The following is a 17,785-nucleotide window of genomic DNA, read 5'->3' as shown; positions in this document are numbered from 1 at the left end:
CTTACCTTCTTCACTTTTTACATTTTATTGAACTCAACAACAGAAAACACTGCTGTGCTCGAGCCTCCTGACAAAACAAGCTTGTGGCTGTGAGTCCTGTCATCACTGCACGGAATAAATCAAACACTCCGCAGCTCTCGGTAACAGTAATACCAGCCCAGAAATCAAATAAGTCTCACTAGACTCCTCGATTACCTATTTGGGTACTTTAAAGGTTACTTGGATAAGTGTTAACAAAATGAGATGTGTCGGCTGAAATCAAAGGCTGCTGTAGCGTGTATTGTTGACTTATCAAATGTTATGTGGTGGCAGTGCAGATGTAAGAATTGGCAAAGGAGTACTTTTTTTTAACCATCTGTCCCCACTGTTTTATTTAAAACCCCTTAACTGTCACCCTTAAAACACTTACATGTAAGTCAATGGGTCCATGAGGACACAGGGTGTCCACATGACAGATAAGAAGCTAAAAAAATTATGCTTAAAAGTAAATGTATATTTTAAGTGCATACTTCTGGAGATGCACAACGGCAGATGGCAGACTACCATCTTTCAGTAAGTAGAACTTGTGTTCAAATCCCAGCCTGCGGTCCTTCTACATGCAGCTTACATGCTCTAACTGTGTATGTGTAGGTTCTCTCCAGGTACTCCAGCTTCACCCTACAGTCAAAAACACGACTGTTAGGTTAATTGATCTCTCTAAATTGACCTTACAAGCGAGTGTGTGTTGCATGCATGGTTGTTTGTTCTGTAAATGTCTGTTGCCCTGCCATGGTCTGTAGATGTGTCCAGATTGTACCTCACCTAAAACTCGCTAAGAGAATACCCCAGTGTTTGCTCATTGCAGGGGCATCAATTTTTACTTAAAAAACATCAAGTCTTTCTTGTTATCATTATTCTAAAAATGTCTCTGAGTAATTTTGAAAACAGGCAGGGTTTATCAGTGGTGTTGGGCTTTCCACCCTCCTCCTAATTTTCATACTTATGCAACACTCCACAGCTTGGTGAATTTCTGAAAGAACTTCAATGTTGAGGATCGGTTTGCATAAACGAAGAAGAGATTCTGTATCCTCTTTGACTAACAAATTTATTTGCTATAAGTCAGATATATATATAATCTAGTGTTTTGTATCGTACAAATAGTTTATTGTTTCGAATGTTTGATATTAATTACTTTGATTTCCATCTACACCTAAGAAGAAGTAAGCTTATCACACAGCAAAATATGCTGGCTGTCTGTAATATGCCTCTGTGAGATGCATAAGTGAAGACTCTGTTAGACATACTTAAATGATTAAAGATTTTAAGAAATCCAAATTTACAGATTAAGCAAGCCCAAAATTAGAAATTAAGTGAACCAAAATTTTAAGAACAGTCAGGAGAAGAAAGCCAATAAAATTCCCCCCTGAAACTAGAGTTTCTGCCTTTTATAAGGGTGCAAGGAGCACACCGATAGCTTCCCATATTTGGCATCATTGCTTCTGTATGCTTCTATCATTATTTTACTGTGTGGTAAAACAATGATAGAATGCACTTTTACTGTGTGGTAAAACAATGATAGTGGAAGGAAACACAATTTTAGTGTTAAAAATACACCTTACACTTTAATGCGTCATGAAATAACATGATGCACAATGAAAAATTAACACAGTGAAAAGAAATACATTTCAGTTAAAAGTGCATTATGTGGTGTTATGGAACAACAGAATGTTGTAACCAACTAGTGTAACTTACGAATAGATAAGTTGAGAAACTTAGATTTCAATGTTGAAGTTACAGTTAGTCTATCTTTCTAAGTTCAAAAAGGAGGATAATAAGCACAAACAACCATATTATCAAGAATGAACAGATTATTTAATACAACTTGAAACAGAATATTACGGTACAGTTTTTTTTTTGTTCCAACATAAAGTGTCCACCTTTTTATCAGGTAGTGTATTTTTTTTGGTTCAGATTCCTTATAGTTCAGTTCGTCCTTTGGAAGTTTTGTTTTCTTAGTTCAGTAATTTAAGTCAGTCAGTCAAGTCTTTGTTAAATGGCCATGTGTTTCTTTGGATCCAAAATCTTATCTTATACCGGTGCAAAGTAGGCAGCGGATCCAGCAGTCCCAGGTCTTGAGGTTGAACCCTGGAGCTCAGCAATCCAATCCAGGCCTGCGATGCTATGCAGCTGGACAGTCTTCAAAGTTGAATGGGGTTCTGAAAAAAACCCACCTGCATATATATAGAACTTAATTAACTATTAAGTTTCCAAAAGTATGCAGGAAGCAATAAATTCCATTTATCACAAAAATAATATTCAACTAATGGCAAGCTTGCAAAACAAACGTATCACACTGTATCCGACCTCTTAGTTTGTACATAACAAAAAATGCAATACAGTGAAAATCATCATTTTAATCTCACACATTCCTCCGATTGGTTTATTTACGTTTCTCTGTTCTTCCTTGTCGGAATATATGAGCAGTAATGCCTATGACGCCAGTTAGCATTAGCTTAATTTCGGTTGCAAAAACACGTTACAACACTCACCAGAGAAAATCACAGTAAAAATGTGTTTTACTGCCAGGGATCAGGTCACGGATCTTCTTTTCTCTTAACCGTTACCGGAATTAATCAAGAATTTATCTTATAGCATGCAGTAATTCGCACAACGTGCTACAGCCAGCTACGGTTTTTCTTCTTCTTCTTCTAATAGTTTTCCTGCTGTCTAAACCAGAGTGTAACTCACAAGCCACCTGCTGGCGGTTTCTGGTATGACAAGAAAACTCAAAATGAAAATATAACTAAATTGCTGGGAACATTAAATAACAAAACAAAATCCTACAGAAATAAAATACCACTAACAGTACCACACATATACATGTGGGTTACATCCTCCCCCCCATTAATTGGCATGCGTCCCTGCATGTCAAACATCTCCTAAGCATCAAATACAGGGGCATAAAAGTCACGTTCAAGGGCTATTTGTAGTGCGTTGTCTAAGCCACCAAGTAAAGACTGCATAACTACCACAAGTGGGTTTCCTAAGGATGGGTAGGTGAGTCTCTTGGGATGGGTTCTTTCTCTATGTTGATCTCCTTACTTCAACATTCCCTTCATGGTTGTCCGTTCCAATAGGGATAACAGTTTCAGATGTTTCAGAGGTTGCCAATATCTATTATGACATGGTCTGGTGGTTGGATGGACATTCGAGGTGTGGGTGACTGGGTTAACTCACCCTTGAGCTGCTGCCTCTTCTGATATGGTCTCTTTTGGCTCTTGTGGCTCAAATGGTGAAGCTTCAGGATTAAGTGATGGCACTAAAACATGTTCGTTTGTCACGTCCTGTTCTGCATTGTCAGTTTCTGTTCTCTCACTGGCAAGTTCATTTGTGTCCAACACTTGGTCTTCAGATCCAATTTGCATGTCTCTGTCCTGTTCATCATCGTTTCGGGTTCCAACATCAGTCACCATCTTTGTTGGAGGATAGTAATAATACTCCACATCTTCATCCGCGCTGTCCAGCAGCGAATCCTCTGGAACTTCATGTCCAGCACCTCTTTTTGTCGCACTTGACTGCAGTCTTTTAGACTTCCTTGTTTGGGTTTGTGTTATGGGCTCAGGTTGCTCTTTTGCAACTGACAGAAAACCACAGGGTAGTAACAAGTCTCTATGCAAGACTCTTTCTGGACCCACATCATCAAAGGGAGCTACTACATAAACAGGGAGGTTTTCTATCTGTTTAATCACTTTGTAAACAGGGTAGTCCACCTGTTGGAAATCTTGTGTTTACCACGGAGACCTACATTTTTCACTAACACACGATCTCCCACGTCGAGCTTAGACTCCCTCACCTTGTTGTCAAATCTCTGTTTGTTGTAAGAGGCAGTCTTTTCGCTATGTTCAATAGCAATTTTGTAACTCTCTGTCAAACTGTCTCTGAGGCCTTTTACATACTGACTATGTGTTTCGCCCCTCCCAGTAGGCTTGTCGAGTCCAAATGCAATGTCAATGGGTAAGTTTGGTTGTCTTCCAAACATGAGCTGATAAGGTGAGTATCCAGTCGTGTCATTTTTGTGCAATTATAGGCATGCACCAATGGCTGCACAAAATCTCTCCACCTTAACTTATCCTCTTCTTGTAAGGTGCCCAACATGGCAAGGAGTGTCCTGTTAAATCTTTCCACAGGATTGCCACGTGGATGATAAGGAGTCGTTCTTGTTTTTTTTATTCCAAGCAGATTGCATAGCTCTCTGATCAGTGTGGACTCAAAATCCCGGCCCTGATCACTATGCAAACGCTCCGGCAGGCCGTAGTGAATAAAAAAATTATTCCACAAGGCTTTGGCCACGGTTTTTGCTTTTTGGTCAACTGTGGGTACTGCCACTGCGTACTTGGTGAAGTGGTCAGTGATTACGAGTATATTTTTTGACCCTTTTTCATCAGATTCCAAGGACAGGTAGTCCATGCAGACTAGCTCCAGCGGTCTGCTGGTACAAATGTTCACCAAAGGAGCACTGTGTTCAGCTCTGGCTTTTTGTCTGATGCACCTCTCACATGTGTGTATTTTGTTGTTTATGTCAGTGAGCATGCGTGGCCAATAAAAGCGCGCACGAACCAGATCTGTGGTGCGATCTACACCCATATGTCCCATACAGTCATGTAGGCTGTCCAAAGCCTCATTTCGAAAAGTCCTCGGCAGAACTAGTTGGAAAGATGGTACACCATTTAGAAGTCTTTTCCGGTAAAGCACTTCATCTCTCATAACTAGTTGGTCCCATAGCCGTAACATGAGCTGGACTTCTCTGATACTGTGGTTACCTGGGAGCCAGAATCTAGAAGACACACGCTGTGAACCCCATCAATAGTCAAGCTAGCAGTACGTTTTGACCCAACCAGAGCACTCAAAAGAGCCTCCTCCGATAATGCTGAACAGGAGTTGGTAATGTCATCTATTTGTTCCAGTCTTTTGTTCTTTTGGTTATCTTGTGCTAGCTTTGGACTTTGCTCTGAATTGGGACTAAACTCTGGTAAGGCCTCAGTGCGTCCCTCTACTGAAACCCTGTCCAGTTTAAAGCTGGGGCATATTTAGCTTGCCACTCTTGCTGTTTCGTCTTTAATTCTTTGTTCTTTTTATCAACAAGGTCTTTGTTTGGAGCATTGATGCACTCTCGGGCAATGTGGTTATTTTCACCACATTTAAAACAAAACCACGCTTTTGGAGCTGATCTGTGTACAGGTTGATGTGCTTGCAGTTCTGTAAAATGTGGTGGTTGAGGTTCTGAAGCACTGGCATGTTTCTGTTCGTGTTTCTTTCGTCTTTGGGCTCTTTTTTCAGTTAGCTGTAGTTTAAGTTCAGCCACTTGTTTCCTTAAATTCTCAGTCTCTGTTATATATTTCTGCATTAAATCTGTGTCTTGATTAGTTGTGGGGGTGGGATCTGGAATGCCATGAAACTGGGCAAGAGGTTTTGCTTTAAACCCTCCAAGGTGACGTTGCATTCTGTCTACTTTTAGAGATCTTCTTTCTTCTTCAGTTCTTAATTCAAGAAGAAGCTCTGAAAAATTTGGGGCAGGATCATTTCTCAGTTTCTGTTGCAGGGTCAACAGTAAAGTCTGGTCCCAGCAACCACGCACAAACTGTTTGTAAAGTTGTCTATTAGCATTGGCCTCACTTACACCACCCCGTCTGATCGCAGTGCTGAGAAGTGTCTGCAGTCTCTGAATGTATTCAGATGCTTTCTCACCTGCGTCCTGATGAGTACTGAGGAACCTGGCAAAGATCTCCTCCCCGTCGTCAACAAGGCCATAGGCTGACTGGAGGAGTTTTACATAGTCTTGAGGAGGTGACTGAGAGCCTAGTTGTTTTACAATGTCTGCTGCGGGCGACAGTAAGCTCTCCAGAATCAGTCGTCGCTGCACATCCATTGTATAGCCATCCTGAAACATAAGTTCAACATGTAAACACCATGTTTCAAAATCCACTTCACCAGGCGGTTTAGGAACTCTGCCTGAGAAGGAACGCAGTCTCTTGGAGCCTGGAGCTGTCGTAGTTTCACTCTTAATGACATGCTCCACTATTATTCGTTGCACATCTGGTGGGTTTAGTATGTCAGAGTCTAGGGTTGTGGCAGTGCCCTTGGCTTGCTCCTTTGGTCGTACTGCCTGTCCCTTTCTTGTCCTCTTAAGCTTCTCTGTTCCACCTTGTGATTTGGAGACAGATTTTAATGGCTTACTGGGTGGAGGTTGTGATTTTTGAGGACTGAATATAACAGATGATCCACTGCTGTCTGATTCACTTCCAGTACTATCTGAGCTACCCCGTTCATTCTGCACAGTTTTAAAGGAACATGTGGCTTCAGGGTTTTCATCAATGGCTGACTGTGATTGTGTGGGAGTAGTTAAAACCTCAACTCTGTCCAAACACCATTTTGAGACTGGGTTCTTAGGAGACTGTATCACAGAGGGGAAACTGATGAGCTTTAGCGACTCTTCTGAGTCAAACTCAACAATCACTTGAAAGTCTTTGAGTCTCACTATTTTACTGACACTACCATATAAGGATACAGCCTCTACAATGTCTTCATCTGTGTCATCATCAAGTATGCCCTTCAAAAGGATTGATTTTCTGTCATTTACACCATGCTCGCTACCAATGTCAGCAACAGAAGCCATATTTTGTCTGGTTATTATCAGACAATATTTGATCACACTGTTATTTGATCAGTGTGATCAAATGACACACTGATCACTAATCAATTATTTATATTGGTTGTTTATAGCCTAAAATCCTCCTGGCTGGCTCGCCACTTATGTAACCAACTAGTGTAACTTACAAATAGATAAGTTGAGAAACTTAGATTTCAATGTTGAAGTTACAGTTAGTCTATCTTTCTAAGTTCAAAAAGGAGGATAATAAGCACAAACAACCATATTATCAAGAATGAACAGATTATTTAATACAACTTGAAACAGAATATTACGGTACAGTTTTTTTTTGTTCCAACATAAAGTGTCCACCTTTTTTATCAGGTAGTGTATTTTCTTTTGGTTCAGATTCCTTATAGTTCAGTTCGTCCTTTGGAAGTTTTGTTTTCTTAGTTCAGTAATTTAAGTCAGTCAGTCAAGTCTTTGTTAAATGGCCATGTGTTTCTTTGGATCCAAAATCTTATCTTATCCAGTGCAAAGTAGGCAGCGGATCCAGCAGTCCCAGGTCTTGGGTTGAACCCTGGAGCTCAGCAATCCAATCCAGGCCTGTGATGCTATGCAGCTGGACAGTCTTCAAAGTTGCATGGGGTTCTGAAAAAACCCACCTGCATATATATAGAACTTAATTAACTATTAAGTTTCAAAAATATGCAGGAAGCAATAAATTCCATTTATCACAAAAATAATATTCAACTAATGGCAAGCTTGCAAAACAAACGTATCACACTGTATCCGACCTCTTAGTTTGTACATAACAAAAAATGCAATACAGTGAAAATCATCATTTTAATCTCACACGTTTCTCCGATTGGTTTTATTTACGTTTCTCTGTTCTTCCTTGTCGGAATATATGAGCAGTAATGCCTATGACGCCAGTTAGCATTAGCTTAATTTCGGTTGCAAAAACACGTTACAACACTCACCAGAGAAAATCACAGTAAAAATGTGTTTTACTGCCAGGGATCAGGTCACGGATCTTCTTTTCTCTTAACCGTTACCGGAATTAATCAAGAATTTATCTTATAGCATGCAGTAATTCGCACAACGTGCTACAGCCAGCTACGGTTTTCTTCTTCTTCTTCTAATAGTTTCCTGCTGTCTAAACCAGAGTGTAACTCACAAGCCACCTGCTGGCGGTTTCTGGTATGACAAGAAAACTCAAAATGAAAATATAACTAAATTGCTGGGAACATTAAATAACAAAACAAAATCCTACAGAAATAAAATACCACTAACAGTACCACACATATACATGTGGGTTACACACGAACGCACACATGCAGAAGAGATTTTGATCTTTTTCTTTGTTTCAAGCAGAGAAATGTTAAATGTGCCTGAAGTCTGCTCTGCTTCCTAATAAGAACACAGCAGAACAAGAGGAGACGTGAAGCGATGATGGGCTGGGAGGTGAACTCCAACTTCAAAGCTCTCTTCCAACCATCAGAATTTGGGGTTTTTAGGGAGTGTGGCATGTTTATTAGAAGCTATCCACACGGCTTCTTCAGGCCGCACATCAGTCACGAATAAGATGATTCACTCTGGTCAGACCCCCGGAGCGTCAGCACAGGATGGCAGAAACAATTACAGGAACGGCGCAGCAGAGGCATATCTTTCTTTGTTCTTTTCTGCAGCGGTGATTGTGAGTCACATTCCCCGAGGTTCTGTTTATTCTGCCAGGTTAGATATATGCTGCACTCTGACAAAGAAAAGTCCTTCAGCATCACAAATGTACAAAGTTGGTCTAATCGCCTCCACGCACTTGTGGCGTTCGCCGTATTAGTTTGATCAGAGTGACTCACCGCGCTGCAGAGGAATCGTCCCGACTCTTCAGAAGCTTTAAGGTTCGGTTGACATCATTGTTCATTATAGTGGGATTAGTTTCAGCAAGAAAAACATCATGGTTTTAATAAAAAGATGTTTCAGGACCAAGGCAATATTCTCACATACAGATCCACTAAAGAAGATGAAATATTGATGCTGCTGAACAAATCTAATCACTGAACACCAGAAATCTGGATGAATTAGATCTGGCCATGAAGCAGAAATGTGTTATTGTTACAAAATCAATGCAATCCACAGCTTAAATAGAACAAATGATAATTCATATGTGTTATTTATTCTTTAATTCTTTGAGAATTTATGATTGGCTTTTAAAGATCATCAAAGCTGTATGTTTATCAGGTATGAAATTATTTCTACCAGGTTTGTGACTTCTTGCTCTATTTTACAAACATCCTTTTATGTAACAGATCAACACAAAGTTCCACCTATTTTCTTTAAAGTTGTTTTTTTTTTCAAATAAAAATATAAAAAGTATGATATGTATTCAGAAACTTTGGTTGATAATCCAAACTAAAGTCCAGTAGAATCAGTTCTCCCACCTGAGCTGTGTCTGGTGCTTTCTGTTCTATTTCTTGTTATTCTTGATGTGTGTTGAATATTTTGTATGAAACCTCTGGGGCCGTAACACAACCCTGAGGTTAAACTGCATGTGTTACCCGGCAACCCTGGATGGACTGAGGGTAATGTGGTCATTTTGTTTTCTCAAAGTGTGATGCTGTGATACAGGAAAGATGAAACACACACATTTAGCCCCATTTAACAGGAAGATCCGTTCTTCTTCTGCATATTGAACATATTCTATGTACAATACTTCATATCAAATACTTCAGGTATCACTAAGTAGCTGCAACGGCTGGAGCAGAAGGGATGAATCTGAATGTTTGCCACAATGTTCACGTTTCTCTGTCATGGTTTGCCACATAAAACCCCTCAAAATGGTAGCAGTAAATTCTACTGTGTATTCAGGGCCATTTCACAGTAATGTTACACAACAAGCCAGATAAACGATGCAACAAAAAACAGCAAATATTGTAAAGAAGATAAATATCAGAAGCAATAAATAACATGAATTCAAAAACATAATCAGAACAGGAGAGAAGCACAAACATTTTAATTCCATCACTTCTGCAGATCACATATAATTAACCCAAAATTGTTATTGAATTATTTTCATACATCAGGGTTTGCTGTTGTAATTTAATCAAATACAGAAAGGTTAAGAGATTATGAGTATTTTTAAAACGCATTGTGAAACCTGCAGTCTGAGGAAATGACTGATATCGTGAATAACTGGAGCCGGCTGGATAAATGAGTCAGTCAACACAATCAGATGTTTTCCTCCATGTTCTGAAATGTTACAGAGATACAAGGAGATGCCAGGTTTCTGTCTGACAGCAGCAATATATTTCAATTATTCTTGAATAATTGTCAGACTATTCTACAATCAGTAAAATTGCACCAAGATGCACGTTTTCACATTTTACAATGCTGAAGAAATCATGAATAATAACAAATATTGTAACCTGACAAAATTAATTGATCCGGTAATTAATTTACAGTTCGATATCTAATTTTGCTTGAGGTTAAAGATTAAATTAAAGCATAATCTGCTCACGTAAACTAGGAATTTAAAAATAGTTTTGCTTTTTATTCTCCTCGACCTAAAATTCTCAACAAATTGAATTAGAACAAGTAAAAACTTATTCCTGTGAAGTGAGAATAATTCAGTTGAAGGCTACTGTCTGATGACGTTGTTCTATTTTTATTTTTGCATGTTGAATCCTGCATTGCTTTGCTCCTTGACTGTCTGTTAAGGCTGTTACTAAGCGCTCCTGTGAGGCCTAGTTAAAGCACTGAAGAGCTTCAGCAGCATGCTGACAGTGAGCCACAGAACATGTTAAATAGTCTGTATTTTGGCACCAGAGTCTCTTTTAATCATTGTCCAGCAGTTCAGTTTCTGCAGCCACACAATCAATAAGCCGGTTAGTGCAGATGTAATACTTCACAGCCGCCCAGCTCCAACTTCACTTACAGTGATATCTGCTGTCTTGGTTTGGGTACAGTAGTAATTAGGAGGTGAATTATTTCATTAGGTTCTTACTGGCACAATGTTGCCACTCTGCAGTTTATTGAGAGGACAGTGGATGATTCCATTTACTAAGCAAAGGTCATTAAATTGTATTAAGCAGAGAAAAGTGTGGCTTAAAGCTGATTGTTTAACTTTAACAACAGATCTGAGTTTCAGAAAATTTAAAAGTTTGACTAACACTTTAATAATTTTACATAAACCTTGGAGATTTAATAAAAGATGGCAGATAATGTCAGTTGACTATGGCTATGCTTAAATTAAAAAGTCATAAATTCAATATTTCTTGAGGCGTGTCATGGGTATATTTGTCTGTGAGATTAAATCTATTGATTAGCAGCAGTGAAAAGAACAAAAAGAGGCAAAAAGAAAGAGAGACCTTAAAGAGGAGGCCCTGATGGTTCCTGAGCAGAAAGATTAACTCATAACTTCACCGGTCATGTCATAAAATTGACAAAAGTTTCTGTTTAGAAAGGCAGTTTTTCATGTTTTAAAGAGAATCAGTCAGTTGCATTTTGGTAAGTAATGTTTAGAGAAAAGATTATTAAGCGAAATATAGAATTAATGTCAGGAATGTATTTGAAAATTTCACAAACAGGCAGTGAAAATCATCTACATGACTGACTCTTTCCTCTGGTCATAATTAGATCCAGTTTCTGAGCTTCGCTGAACCACCATGTCACTTAGAGTTCAAATCTTGTCATTGATTAATGTCTGAAATATATGAGAATTTGGGCATCATTCCTCAATCCTTCTTTCGAACAATGGCTGGAGAACATCCATCGATTTACCCCTGAAACACTCTGTCTTGTAAAATAAAGAACATTTATTGATTTATTCAAGGTCCCACTTAGTTTTCTGAATTCCCAACCTCCCATTCGTGACTAATTCCATCATTTTTTCCATAACTCAGATATTTTCTCTCTCTGCAGCAGACGTTTTGGAGCTTTTTGGAGCTTTGGAGCTTTTTGGAGCTTTTTGGAGCATGTCACCATAATGTTTGAACCAAGCTGAAGACAGACCATTAAAACAAGCTGAGAAGGAGGATTACAGCAGGCATTACTCTGACCACAGTTTCCAGTATTATTAAAAGTAAAGAGTGCAGGAGTCTGTAGCCTTTCTTCCATAATGTCTATACAAGAGGAGATGCAGGCTGATCAATCAGATAGAGAGCAAAGGAAGAAATAAAGATAAGAAAGTCAACCAAACCTTCCAGTCTGAATCCCACAGTCAGCTGATGATGCTCTATAATGTATTTTGAAATATAAAGATGTTATGAAGACCCAGGAGGCCACAGGAGGAGAATACACAAAAAGCTAAAAATTAATACATTGATTTTTTTCCCTTGTCCCTTTATTTTGTTTAATTATATAAAATATTCACTTTAATAAATCATTTAAAAGCAAAGCCTGATTTGCAGCAAATATGGAATAAACAATGAGGGATGAAATCTATTTATTATTCAGTTTTTCAGAGACAGTGATCTTTTGTTTTTGGTTTAACTGTGAAAGGTTACCAGCAGCGCACCGCATTTATAAATTATTTGGTGAAATTTCATATGCAAGAGTTGGTTATATTTCATGAAGCACTGCAGGTTTTAATTATCTGAAATTAACGTTTCTGAGCCTGATTACTTCTCTTGACTGAACATGAAAAGTCACACAGCTGGAAGAGCAGAATAAAATACGTCACTTTGTTTGCTTTTTGATCAGTTTGACTAAAATGTTTCAGTAGAACAATTATAATTCTCCAAAAGGGTTCAAGTGGAAAAAGTAACTTAAATTGTATGTATAAAGCAAATCTTAAGATAAAAATCTCTAATTTCTACAAAAAAATAGACAAAAACGTAAAAGCATGCATTAAGACATAATCTGACAAAATAAAGCTTAAAAATTTACTTTTTTTCTTCTTACAAACAAAAGGACAGCTTCCAGAATGTGTGGGTTTGTGAAAAAGCTCTGCCTGCTTTCCACGGCCAGAGGTTTTGTGTAATTCTACACCTTCAGCTTTCCTGTCATTTTGCTGCTGGTTCACCTGAATTTCCCCAATGAGGGACAATAAAGGTTATTTATTTTCTTTACTTCTTTTCTTTTTTTCCCTTTTGTCTTCTCTTTTCTATTTAAATGTGTGATTATCTAATTAACTGAACAATGTCCTCATTCACAGCTGAGCCGTGCTACATTTTACAACTTCCTGCAAAAGGTCAGCAGTGACACTTTTATTACCTCCATCAGCCTCATTTTACATTTTTAGCTGGAGAACAGCATCTCTATGCAGAACTGTTTGCTTTAATGCATGCATAAGGTGCCTGAAACCCTGATGACTCAACCTAAACACTTCATAAAAAACACAATCTAACACATAAACTGCATATGCAAATGCTCAGTTTAACAATGAAATAACCAGGAAGCCATTGTCTTCCTGATATCTCACTCCTCCCCAATATTTTCTCTTTCATGAGCATCATGCTCAGTTCCAAAATCAGATATTCTTCAAATAAAACCTCATTAATGAACATATATGTACAGAAATGTTGATAGAGGCAAAAGAAACCTTAAAACAGCCTCTCTGAACGGATTGGATTTACAGAAGTGTGTATCTGATCCAGCTCCTTGGTGACAGTGAAACTCCATTAAAAGTGGGACGCTGCAGCATGTGTAATTAAGTAAGAGAGGAAGAGAACGGGAGGAGCATCAAACGCAGACTGCTATTCTCTTTGTGCGACTTTCGTCCTCTGAGCAAATTACGCTCTCTATGATCATGCCATGCCGCTCTCTCTAATTTCATTTTAATAAGATTCCACGAAATAAGTCAGTGTGTACAATCTTCCTTGTAATTCAGCCCATTTGTTATTGTCTTCATGAGCCAACCAAGATATTTTCTCTGCTGCATTGTTCTTAGTGTGACTAGTTCCCATTAAACCAAGCATATGACAGGCAAATGTTACAGGAACATCTGGGACATCTGGCCAGTTCCAAGAATCATAAGAACGGATTTAAAATGACATTTATTTGATAGGATGTGCTTGTAACAGTTTTTGTTCATAAAGCAAAATATCATGACTTTGTGACCTTGTCAGTCCCTAAAGTTTAAAACCTTACAAACTTTGGTAATTATGTTTCCCACAGGAACCATCGGTTTATTTTTTTTTCTGATCTTGATATTTGCTTTGATGATCAGAAACATTCAAGTGAGCCAAAAAAGCAAAAACTTGTAATCTGTGAAGGGTTAAATACATTTTCCCGTTCCTATGTAATCCTTAGCTGTCATATTCTGAGTTTGTTTAGGGGGATAGCATTTTTATTTCAAATCTATAATTCAGTATACTGTCAGTCATAAAGCGGTTGTCGTTTGCTTCTGAGACGTCTACATGATCTCATCATGTGTCGATGTTTTGTGTTTGCCTCAGCATGGCTGCATGACGCGTCAGGCATTGTGAACTCTGGCAGCTTACGAAGGAAATCGTCACAGTTCGTCACTGAATCCGTCTCTGAGACAACAAGCTGCTACAGCTCAGCTCACTCTCCATTCTTTTCACTGATCCCCATCCGTATCATACCTACCTATCAGAATATGTTTGTTTTCTGGTAAAGAACAGACAATCTGGCTTCTTTCTGCAGTGACAACAGTTTGTTTGATTTGTAAAGCCTGCAGCTCATGTAGAGTGAGCGGTGCTGTTATCGTCAAGCTGTTGAGAATGATTTTGTGTTAGGGATCCACCAGCAACAGGTATGCATGTTAACCTTGGCCAGCAATTGTCTCTATGTTCACAGCCGCCCAGAGAGGCTGCGGGGAAAGTGCCAGTGTAATCGTCTGAGACTTCTCATCATTTTCCCATTTTGGCAGCAGCTTCTTCCAGAGGGCAGCTGGGAAGTCATTAGCAAACAAGCACTTTCCTCAAAACACAGAAGGAGCTTTCTAACACAGTGTGAGAAAATGCAACAGCTCAAGGTCACAGAGCGGTTCCAGGGGTACCTTTGACTAAGACACTGATCAGCTTGTTCTGCATTCAAAACGTTACCATGAATAATGAAAAGGGGAATTCTGGAAAACTGCTTCTGCATCTTATTTATAATTTCTGTTTGGAAAGATTGGAGAAAATATCTCTATTACTTCTTACAAAATGACATTGTCCAAGACATATGAGAGAAACTACAACATGTTTCAGTGATGATTAATAAGAAATGGCGACTACAAACCTGAAAGATGATCAAATAAAAAACCTAAAATGTGGACATGTAAAAAAAAACGAGAAAGAAAAATTGCATTTCTTTCTACAAGAGGAGCAAATCATTTAGTTTCCTGGTGACAATAGCTGGAGAAGTGTGATCATTACTTCATTGTTTGGTCTTTCTGTTGAAATATGTCAGAAACAAAGAACTGATCTGTGATCCAACAATGGCAGCACCAAGAACTACAGCAAACCTGACTTTCTTCATTTTGCACAATGTAGCAAGGTGCCTGGGTTTAACTAAATAATGCTGTCACATTGTTACTGAAACTGAAACTGCTATGTGCCACTTAGAGACTACAGAATCAACACAACTGCTTCAATAAACTTGCATCGTTACTCTTAGTCATCATATGCTGTGTAGACGCTGTGCACTAAAGATTCTCCTAACTTCAGATGCAGGTTTACATCTTGCAGACCTTCTTCTTACAATCTGCACAGGTAGGCTGTTTGTCTCATGTAGACAACTTGCAGCTCTAACCAGAGATTCCTGTTGCTGTCTTCATGTTTCTGTCAGGCTGCCTTTTCATCTGGTGTTTTTTAATAATCATGTTGAACAATCCAGTTTCAGTAATGTTATTGCTCTGTGTTTTCTCACAGGATAAGCGTCTACCTTCACTGTGTCATGATAATTTAGCTTGTTGGTTATTGTATGTTCTTCTTCTGACTGATACATTTGTATTGTGAGATTATCTCTGATCATCTGTGACATCTTTTGAAACAATGTATTTAGCTATAGGAGACAAATATCAAGAAAATCATATTAAGACAATTGAACTATTAAACTATTTGACTGTAACACGCGGCAGGTGTTTGCGCAGAAAGATTTATTGTAGGTTTTATTCAAGTAGCAACTATTTCACACAACAACAACATTACTTGTCACTTTTGTTTTTCTAGCCCACAGCAAAGAGAGACGAAGTACAAACCATACTGATGGGTTAGCATTTAGCAAAAACTCTGCTGCAATACTGATGTTAGACCCTTTTTCATGTAAATAATAATGCTGCGTAATGTTGCTGCAGCAACAGAATGGTGTTTCTTCATTGACAAACTCTGACTGGTAACAGAACATTTTATCTTGGTAGCTGGCTGAAACATTTCATGGGAATGGGTTATTTACAAATAACTATAGCTGTGTTATTTAGGTCATAACTTAAAAATAAAAAAATAAAAAATACCATGTTTTTTTAGATCAAACTGATTTATTAGATTTTAAAAAGATCAAGATCAAGATTTTTACAAACAAAACTGAAGAGAAGAGAGAGGCAGGAGAGATGAAGAGAGAGAAAGACAAATGAAACTCCAGCAGAGGTGGAGACGGGAACAGGAGGAGGTTATTACATAGTTATGGAGCAGAGTTATTGCATTTCACCGCAGTAAAAAATAAACCTTGTAATACAGGAAAATACTTATTAGAAGCACACAGTTTACAATGTAATCAGTATCTATGATGTTTTACGGCTGCTATTAAAATAAATGGATAAAATGAATGGTTTCCTAGGCTGTGAAGCCAAGGTTTGTAAATTTCTCTCTCCTAATAATATCCATTCCTGAATAACTACAGAAGCAATGCAGCTGAGGCAAATAATGCAGATCACTGGGCTGATCAGGCCTGGCTCACATTTTAAAACAAGTTCAAAATGCTAATGACTAAATTAAAAAGAAAAGCTGCCAAAGTTTGATGATGTCAAACAAAATACCAAAGTCACAGAACTACACTTTATCCGCTGTTTGCTTTAAAGCTTCATTAGGTGATGACTCACAAAGACAATTTACTTGATGATGCATGAAGCTGCATTTACAGCTTTTATCAAATGTTATTTGCTACATGTTTGTTATTCCAGGTGTGACAAAACGAAGCTGATTCACTGCACGGAAACTCGATGCCAAGAAAAGGTGCTGCAAATGTAGGTTGTTTTATAATCTTTGAAACAGGATTTGGAATGAATCTAATAATATTGTCTTAGAACAGCCGTGTCCAAACTTTTAACCACATGCAGCTTTAATTATTAGAAGACTTTAATTAGCCTGTGTCTCTTTGAAAGGCATCAAATACTTGAAACTTTTACTAGAAGGTTTGTTTTAACTGAATAAACCTCAAAACTCAAGCTGGAAAACCAAATTTGTGCCATGTTGTATGGCTGTTGAGGGCCACATAAAATCACTAAAAGGGTCTCAAATGGCCGTAGAGCCAGACTTTGGACACCATCATCTTAGAAGATTATTCAAAAGTGACATTTCATCATTTAGAGAGATTATTAGCCACATTTAGCTTCACAACTTTGATTTATTCTACTGGCAAAAGACAGTAGACTTCATTAGACTTCATTCCTTTATGTGTGAAGTACATTATATTTTACTGACAATGTAAATGTACAATTGTGTGACAGGACTAGCAACAAAAGTTAAAAAAATCATAAATTTCTCACAAGCTTTATTTCAATCGTATGTAAATGAGGCATCATTCAGTATCTTTGTGATAAACAGACATTTTATGTGAAATTTTGTTGCATTTTATTACGTGAATTTATATGTAAATTCACGTTGATTTCTACGACGTGAAATCGTAGAAATCGATGATTTCTACTGTAGACTGAAGTTCTGCTTTTCCTTAAGACTTTAATTCTGCAACAGGTATATCTAATGTGTTGCTTGTTATTTGTGTCTTTTGAAATGCAAAGTTAGTGGCACACACACACACTGATCACAATCAGAGTGTTTAAAACTGTTAACCAGTGATGGGCCATATTTCTGTCAGTTGCTTTCTTGTTTTCGAACAAGTGAAAGAAAATGTTTGTTGGGAAAGAAAAACAAGATTGTAACCAGACCAATAATTAACGCTGTGGAAAAAAGAATAGAAAATAACCCAACTTTGTGTTTGACTTTAATATGACCTTGCTATGCCATACTAGTATGTCTTTAGATGCTGTAGAATAAA

At 38.0% G+C, this 17,785-nt stretch overlaps 1 long non-coding RNA gene across 1 annotated transcript; it reads right to left on the bottom strand.

Annotated features, from left to right (window-relative positions):
- Positions 1-6,911: 6,911 nt before the first annotated feature.
- LOC116709768 (uncharacterized) lies at positions 6,912-7,750 on the bottom strand. The gene is made up of 2 exons (XR_004336956.1): positions 7,609-7,750; positions 6,912-7,290 (listed from the first exon to the last, which is right to left on the bottom strand). It is a non-coding gene; the product is annotated as an uncharacterized LOC116709768 (long non-coding RNA).
- Positions 7,751-17,785: the final 10,035 nt, after the last annotated feature.

The sequence above is a fragment of the Xiphophorus hellerii genome, chromosome 20 (genome assembly GCF_003331165.1).
Source record: "Xiphophorus hellerii strain 12219 chromosome 20, Xiphophorus_hellerii-4.1, whole genome shotgun sequence".
In the NCBI taxonomy this organism is placed as follows: Eukaryota; Metazoa; Chordata; class Actinopteri; order Cyprinodontiformes; family Poeciliidae; genus Xiphophorus; species Xiphophorus hellerii.
Note: the sequence above shows the minus strand (reverse complement) of the source record. Positions and strands in the feature narration are given on the sequence as shown.